Below are 7,500 nucleotides of genomic sequence, written 5' to 3'. Positions count from 1 at the left end.
CTGGGGTGATCTAGAAGGCAATGAGGGAGTGTGGGGCAGGGCAAGAGGAAAAGAGGGGGAATTTTCTCCAAGCCACTTGTGCAGCTGCTGTATGTTTGGCCAGGTTACATTCTAACTCCCCTGCTGGGCCTGAGCCCGGCTCAGAGGTGTGGGTGGATATTAGGACTTTGCAAAGCAGAGGGAGGGGTTCGATGGAGAGGATGAAAGTAAGGGTGCTCGTCCCATTGATGGCTAATGAAGGGAGAGTAAGACGTGACCCATATTCCCCCCTTCCCGATCATTTGATGTCACATGCCTTGGGGGCAGGCCATGGCCCCCACGTGGAGGACCACGGTCTGGAGGATGGCTCTACATATATGTGCACGCTTGTTTTGTTGGCGAGGCAGCTGCAGGTAAGTGACTTGCCCACTAAGATTCTTTCCAACATGTCCCCTCGTCGCCCATTCATAGTTTTCCCATTGACAGTAGCAGTAGTAATACTAATAAAACCCAACTTCATGTGGCATTACCGTGTGCCAGGCATATGCTAAGCACCTTACAGTCATTTTCTCATTTGAGCTTCACAAAAGCTCTGGAAGTAACTGTGATTACTGTCCCCGTTTTGCAGATAAGGAAACTGAGGCAAATAGAAGTTAAGCAACTCACCCAGCATCACCCAGCTAACATTGGAGGCTGGATTTGAACTCAGATCTTCTTGACTTTACTACCAGCTACCTATTAATGTTTGCTGCATTGAAACTGAATTACAATCAATAATACCACCATAACCATCCCTCTAAAATAAAAACCTTAGAGTTAGGATTTACTTCTCTCAATGTCTCCTGACAGCCAATTTACCACCCTCTGCAGCTGATTTTCCTATATCTCCTCTCCTCTCCATTTTCGCAGCCACCTCTCCAGTTCAGACCTTCCTCACATAATTTCTCAGGAAATTCACTAGCATCTTAACAACTCTCACTTCCTCCAGTTTCTTCCCTCTAATAAAGTGGAAGAATCTCTGAGCGTTGTTTACATCAAAGGGAGGTAATGAGATGGAGGTCTAGACTGGGAGTCAAGAAACCTGCCTCTGCTACTAACTGGATGGATAACCTTGGGTAAGTAGCGTACCCTTTCCAGATCTGTTTTCTTTTCTATAAAATTGGCTCTTCTCCACAAAATTTTACCACTTCTAGCTTCAAAATATTATGATTCTTCCATTCTTTGTCACCTGTTTCCTGAAAAAAATTTAATGGTCCCTATTGTAACTTAGGATGCATGCCCAAAATCAGTTAACTAGTGCACTGCAAACACTAGATGACTTACACTTCTCAATGCTGCAATTAAACATTGTTAATCAAATGCATGCAAACATTATTTTATATTATCTATTAGCTAATACAAACATTAACTGCAACAGGTACAATCCGACAACATGATTTCCTAGGACCTCTCAATAAATATGTTTCATAGTGGTACTCAATAAAAAAGTTTCTCCTCCGCCCAACCAGAGTCCATATGTCTCCTTCTGAGACAGTGGCTTGGCAAGTCTGCAAATCTCCATCAGTCAGTAAAAATCACCCTCAATTGAACATGGGGGATGGTTCAGTTTCAAGTGGGTTGCAACCCAAGATCAAGCGGAAGGCTGGGAGTCTCTGGCTGGTTTCCTGGAGTTTTAGGTATGGGTGTTAGCTAGTTGCACACAAATTCTGATTGGTGGTCAGTGGCATAATTTGTTTACTAATTAATTTTATTGGTGTCTGATGACATAAACTAATAACAATGTTGTTTTCCAAATTTTCCCATTGGTAGCCTGTCCTATCTGGGGTTCCCATATATTTGCCAGTTGATTATGAATATACACATGTTGTTAAACTGTTAAACAGTTGTTAAACACATATGATCATCTTAATATTGAAAAAAGAGGTTATTAAAAACAAATATCAATATACTTCATCCCAAAAGGTGGACTAATACAAAGTAGAGTTAGTTACATCAAGGTAACAAACTTATTCTCAATACACCTATGGTTTCCAAAGTCCTCAGCCTGGCTTTCAAGGACCTTCCCCAAACACCCCCTCAACTAATTCACCAGTCTGTTTCTTATTATTGCTCTACACAGCCTCTTTTCTAATCAAGTTAGCTGTTCCATGACTTTGCACATGTAATTTGCTCATTTCTGCTTCTGTTTCTTTGTGCATACCTTTACCGATTCACATTTATTACCCTTTGCACTCTAAAACCCCGATCAAAACTCACCATCTCCAGGAAGACATCTTTAATTCATTTCATCTAACTCTATTGATCCCTTTAGTTACCATATAGACTTAATTGCCAGTTGCTTTTTATCCTAGATTATATAACATTCTGCAGCTGTTGATAGCTTCCACTGGACCAAAGAATTTCAAGGTATTTGTTACTCTGTGATAAGGAAGCTCCTACTGTTGTCTTGAAGGCATCAAACCACAAGCCATAGAGCCCTGGAAAAAAGCATCACTCCCTCTACTCCCTACAAATAACTGTCTTTGCTTCCAAGCTGTCCCCAAACCATTCTTTAGAGGTGTCCTTTGTAAAGGAAGCAGCCTGTGGGGAGAAGGGAGTTGCCATTCCTTCCACTGCCACTACTGCTAACCAGCCACTTGGCTTGTAGCTGCTATCTTCTACATGTCTCGTCTCCCCTTACTAGAATACGAACTTCTTGAAAGCAAAGACTCTCTTTCTCAAAATTTGTGTCTTTACCACTTAGCACAGTGTTTCGCCTACAATAAGTGCCTAATAAATGCTTTTTAATTCATTCATTCATCAGTGTCTTGCACGGATCTTAATATGTACACAGAGAAACAGTGGTGAAATGCCATTTCAGCTCCCTAAAGAGAGCTCTACTTCAGGACCCCTTTGAAACACTTCTAGTGCTTGAATAGACTTCAGAACAATGAAGCCAGGGCTGAAAGAATGGAATGACAACAGATGGCCCCTTTCCTCACCTCACCCACACTTAATGTCCATAGAAGGTCTGGATCATCATGGGTGGTTCATTTGCTGAGAAACTTCTGCACCTGAGGCAAATGGCCATTAGTTAAGAAGAGATAAGAATCATCTAGAGAAGAAAAGATGCTCTATTTCCATCTCCTCATTGTATTGGTAACTTCTAAGTTTTCTACCCTGAACCAAAGCCTAGCCTGCTACATCATAGCCTCAGCTGTATCCATCTGTACTTCCTTATCTTCTCCTAAGAATTCCAGCTCTGCTTGCTCAAACTGGTATTTTTCCAGATGTGTGAATGTATGATTCTGTCACAGATATTAGAGGGTGACTTTTGCCTGGCTTTTGTTGTTGTTCAGTTATGTCCAACTCTTCATGACCCCATTTGGGGTTTTCTTGGCAAAGATGCTGGAGTGGTTTGCCTTTTCCTTCTCTAGCTCATTTTACAGATGAGAAACTGAGGCGGTTAAGTGACTTGTCCACAGTCATACAGCTAGTTAGTGTCTGAGGCTGGATTTGAACTCAGACCTTGACTACAGACCCAGCCTTCTATGCACTATGCCACCTAGATGCCCCTAGGTTTTGCCTGGTTGGAATCTAGCAAACAGATAAAAATGTCAGCAACACCACCATCATAATAATACGTGGATAAGCCTCTAAAGTTTCCATTTGATCTTCACAATAACCTTGTGAGACATGATCCACAAGTATAAAGCCCACTTTATAAAAGGAAACTGAGGCTTAGAAGTTCATGGTAACACAGTTAATAAATGTCAGAGGCAGGATTTGAACTTGGATATTTACTGACTCCCAGTCCAGCTTCTTTTCAATGCCATAATGCTTTAAAATGGCCATTCTTCTATCTGGTAGGTCTTGAGAAGTTGAGTTTACAAATCTTTGGAAAATTATGTGGTCATTGCCTATCCCAAACAGAATAATTCTGTATTCAAATTACCTCTCAATTATATGAAATATCAGCTGCTTCTTATTCCCATCCCAAGTCTAAATCATATCATAGCCCTACCCTGCCTTGAAGGTCTGCTTGATGAACCCGGTCCAGGAAGTTGGAAATCTATAGTGGAAGATATCAATTCTACACCCTAATGGTATTATAAATCCAATAACAATGGTGGGGGCTTAAATCCCCATTCTTTGTCTTCATAAAGCAATATGGGACCTTTTCTGAAAAGACCTGAGGATGGAAAACTTGTTCTGAATATTTTTCTGTCTGAATTCCTGGTGCCCTTCCTTACATCTGATCAACAAATCAATGTATCCTGAAAGTATGGGGCCTAGGCTATCAGGTTAATTATGGAGGCTTGGGATCTGTGTCAAAATAACAGCCCCCTTCGGATACCAAACAATCCTAGACCTGCTGGAATTTGAGTGGCAATATTTAGTTCTACAGAGGCAGCCAGAGTGATCACTACCTCCCCTGAAATTTTGTACCCTTTGTATAGAGAACAGGATCAATCTTGCATGCTAACAATATACAGGTTATGCTGAGGAAACCAAGTCAATAAATAATAAACATTAGATGTGTTAGTGTATTTATGGGTAAGGCACTATGCTGAACAAAACCCAAACCAAAACTAATCCCTTCCTGGATAGCCATGATACTCCATCCTACTGGGGAACAATGCAACACGGAAATAGAGAAATTATTTCTGGGGCAAGATACTTCTTATGTATACCTATCTTGGCCCACCAAAATTTAGGTTCTTGAGTCACCAGCCTCAGTCATAATTAGCCACTGTCACTGGGCTCACCCACAGCTATACCTGCAACTGTTTACTTTGGGCCAGTTTTATGTCCAAAAAATTGGATGAGGACTCCAGCGCCTATCAGAACCTAAAGTAGAGTAACCAGCATCCTGGAAATTCCAGATTGAGGAATATCCCTATTCTAAATATGTGAGATGGCATTCAGGATTGTTGGAAGAAGTTTGTTTCCATGGAGGCCCCTTCACTGCAACCTGTAGGTGTTCCCATTGCTTTGGGTCCTAGGCCTGGAACTCTGCTGAGTAGCATCCCAACTATCTACAACAAAGCATTCCCTTCTAGATTCTCCATGATAAACTGATTTAACGTGAAATGGGTCATTCAAAGCCCCAGTTCTCACAGGGAACCCTCAAAGCAGGAGGATGTTTATCCATTAAGTAGGGCACACGTAGGCAGCCTGCTCTATCAATTCAGAGGCCAGAAAAACTACTTGCACCCAGTAAGAGGGAAAACAAGGGCAAAGGTCAAAAATTAGATCATTTCTCAGGGGTGTTTTTCTGGACCCAAAGGCAGTCATTCTTTGTGCAGCACAGCTACCCTGCCCCCAAAGCCTCAATCTTTTTCATTATTGTTTGGCTCAGCCTTCCTTGTGATTCAGAGCATGGCACCCACCACAGCTTCCAACAAGCTCCTAGTAGCTTGGGGAGTCAGATCTGCTTGGAATGCAGTGACTGTATTGTTCTCTCCACTTTAGGTCTGTATCTGGGTGGAATTGGGGTCCAGAGCCTGTGTCTTGAATAGTACCATAATGCCAGTTATAGCCTTCTCATGTTGAGTAGGAGTAGGAGAAACACTACAGCTGGAAAGTTCCTGAGAAGTTGTGCTCATCGGGTTTAGGACTTCAAAATATACAGAAAAAACCACCAGGTTGATCAAGATTTATTGGTGATCTATAAAGTGATTTAGTGTATCTATGCACTCATACAAGAAGGGTACAAAAAGTGTGTGCCCTTCTTCATCGCTATCCTTGGCCCCACTTTGGTCTGATTCAGAGAAATGAAACTGCATTGCAACTGCACATCCTCTCCCCCTCTTTCAGTCCCCTCCCCAAAACTTCTGTCCATGTGCTTAAAGAGTTATCAGTCCCCCGCCCACCACCTCACTCCAGTAATCATCCTTCTTGGATGCTAAATGTAAAGAGCCAATTCTAACTGCGGATAAAACATATGGGCTTACCTATGGAGGCCTATGCCTCCATGAAGATGCTATTGACAGATAGGTCCTTCAAATGAGTCCTCAGGTGGTACACTCTAACCAGAGCTCAAAAGCTTTCTCTTCAGGTAGAGACTCCCCTCAAAAAAATGTAGCTGTGCATAGTAGGTCCCTGTAGCTGAACTGCATAACTGATGCCTTCTCCAGCAAACCGAGCCCATGTTTTTGTAGAGTACCTTTTTCTTTCTTTAGCATGAAGCTATTTATAAGTAAGTTTTCACCAAAAATATGCCTTAAAAACTCATTTCAAAGTAGCCTCCTTTGCGAATGCCTATGTGGGGATCTGAGGAGGTTCTCGGGTTTCAAGCAGCTGGTACAAAGCAGGAACTGCATTTTGTAGAGCTTTCCCTTCCTCTATATCACCCAAAACAGTGTGGAAAATCTATTCATCGATGCCTTAATCATAGTTCGATGGCACTTCATACAAATCTTCAGAGGTTTCAGTGAAACCACCATTTCTCTCAGCAAAATTTTATTCCCAAACACTTATTTGGCATAAAGGGTCTCTTATAGCTGTAACTGCTGATGGTGTAGATACTTTAAAAAAAAAGGTTTTCCATTGAATTTTCAATAGCATCCTTTTAATGAATTCATTTTTAGAAGGAATTTAAAGATCTTCAGAGGTGAGGAAAATGTCACACGGATCAGACCTCTCCTGATATTTACTAACTTTTTTAAAGCATCATTTTAGTTTCACTGCATTTTTAAAAACAGCACTTTAAATTTGCACAGATCTTCCATCTGAACAGTTCCAAAGTTCTGTACATAAACATAAAAGGCCAAACTTAAAAACAAAAATTCATGCCAATGTGCTTTTCATCGGCAAATATCAGCTTGTGCATCTGGTCGTTTCCGGGCACAGCATATTTATTTACTTGCTCTGTTCCTTCCTGGGTTTAACTCTCCTTAGTGAGGAGTTCTTGAGCTGTGGCCTTTCTTCCCGTGTAGAAGTCATGCCTTAAAGAGTTCTTCTGGTGGTACAGTGGATACTTTGTTTAAAAGAGTACAACCAAACAGCCCTTCTTCCTTTGAAAGGGATTATGTAGCTAACTTGAATATTCATATATTTTGATGGAATTATGGTCTTCCCAACGCAAATATACCCTCTAATACAACCCCTACATGCCTTATTATCCTGTGCAATCCTCATCTGTTTTTTCTTCACAAATGTGCTACAGATTATCCATCCAAGGCTGGGGTCTTCCGGCCAGAGCTTCTTTTAATACGTTAGGAGTGTCAATGTAGCATTCAGGCTATCTGTCATCCCTCGTTTTTTTTCCTGCCAACAAATTTAGTGACTTCACATATAGAGATCTAAAAACAAGATGCTCTTGTCCATTGTTATAATGAAGTCAAAGTTAAAGAGAGAAATATATCATGTTCTTGGTTACTTTTCAGGTATATATATTTGAGATAATAACTTCCTTGTTGGGATAGTCTTCCCTACTCTCTCAAGAGAAACCATTTTTAAATTTTTAATGCCATCATTTGTAGCTCAGAAATCAGCAAGGACCATAAGGCTTGCTTTATTATTTTGTTGGCTACCTAG

This window comes from Trichosurus vulpecula, chromosome 2 (genome assembly GCF_011100635.1).
Source record: "Trichosurus vulpecula isolate mTriVul1 chromosome 2, mTriVul1.pri, whole genome shotgun sequence".
NCBI lineage: Eukaryota > Metazoa > Chordata > Mammalia > Diprotodontia > Phalangeridae > Trichosurus > Trichosurus vulpecula.
Note: the sequence above shows the minus strand (reverse complement) of the source record.